This window comes from Glycine max, chromosome 3 (genome assembly GCF_000004515.6).
Source record: "Glycine max cultivar Williams 82 chromosome 3, Glycine_max_v4.0, whole genome shotgun sequence".
Lineage (NCBI taxonomy): Eukaryota > Viridiplantae > Streptophyta > Magnoliopsida > Fabales > Fabaceae > Glycine > Glycine max.
The window spans coordinates 5,325,793-5,327,083 of NC_016090.4; the positions used below are offsets into that span (position 1 = coordinate 5,325,793).

The 1,291-nt window shown below is 28.9% G+C and overlaps 1 long non-coding RNA gene across 2 annotated transcripts in view; it reads right to left on the reverse strand.

The window, feature by feature from the left end:
- The window catches only part of LOC102665465 (uncharacterized), a 7,444-nt gene extending 6,571 nt beyond the window's left edge, over positions 1 to 873 (reverse strand). The window contains exon 1 of one of the 2 annotated variants that reach the window (XR_413433.4): positions 190 to 873. This is a non-coding gene — a long non-coding RNA (uncharacterized lncRNA). The remainder of the gene's footprint in view (positions 1 to 189) is intronic. The other variant, XR_003266446.2, reaches the window with a different exon arrangement.
- Between the last annotated feature and the right edge of the window lie 418 nt (positions 874 to 1,291).

Here is a 1,291-nt window from a genome sequence, read left to right on the forward strand (position 1 = left end):
CAAGACCTGAGAAGCCCCTCGTTATATGAGCATAACATAAGTGGATTTCTGGTACACTAAACAAATTATAGTGATACAACATAATTGGTAAAGGTGTATCAAATATTGTTGGTCTTTTTGTTGTAATTTAATTCCAAGAACTTAGAAACTATATTGTTGCAGATAAAAATAATAATAACACAAGTTTACCACACCAGCGACCATGTCAAGTGCATACACAAAATCTGTCGAAATGTTCCGAGTTTTATTGAAAAAAGAGCACTACCCATAAACAAGCCGAGGAGTCTACCAACCTTTGCTCTTCTTACACTGAGAATCTACCATCTTTCTTTGAACTGCCATAGCAGCCTCACGAGCCTGTTCAAATATGGCAAAACAAAAAGTTCACTGTAAGATAAATAGATATTATCCAAATTATCATATATAAATCTTATTAACATGTATGCATTGCAATAAATACAACAAGTAAGCCCATTGGAGATAACCATTCTTAGCACTGCTCTCACCCAAACATGCACAACACCAGAAGTATAATTCAATTAAGGCAGAAATACAGGAGAAAAAAATGCCCATTGACCAAGAACATTAAAAGGAAAATCCAACATAAGAGAACATAAAGATCTTGTAGTGAAAAGTCAAAGAAGGAAAAAAGGAAAGTTTCAATGAAACAAGGAGAACATTTGTACTGATCCAAATCCCAACTAACAAAGGCACAGAGCATGGGAGTTTTTGACACAAGGGGAACTACCTGTTTATCAGTTCAAAGGATGTGTCATTAAGTGTTCAATAAAAAGAAGCATGGACATTGAAGCAAAATTAATTTTAACTTATGGGATGAGTTAAAACTAATTTTGTGAATGTAGTGCAAATAAAACCTTTTTTTAATGGAAAAAAATCAGAAAAGGATAATAAATTTTTTTATATAAAATATGTTTAGGTCCTCGTAATAAGTTTTATAAATTAATATTTTTTATCCACTATATGAATTTTGTATTTTACTTAAGTTATATCCACCATTTGTACCATTTTATTTATTTATACACTGTTTGACTCTTCTTATGTAGTATTTATTCTCCAATTTTATTTATCCAATAATTTTAATTATATATCTGTTTCTACAGCAACTATTATTCACAATGAAAATATGTATTTTTTTAGCTTTTTGGAATTTAAAATATTAAAATTTGAAATATTTCATCAGATGAAAATTTTATATACTTTCAAAATTTAATTCCTAGAAATATGAAACCAATATAATCACTTGTTGCTTATTAAAAATAATATATATAAT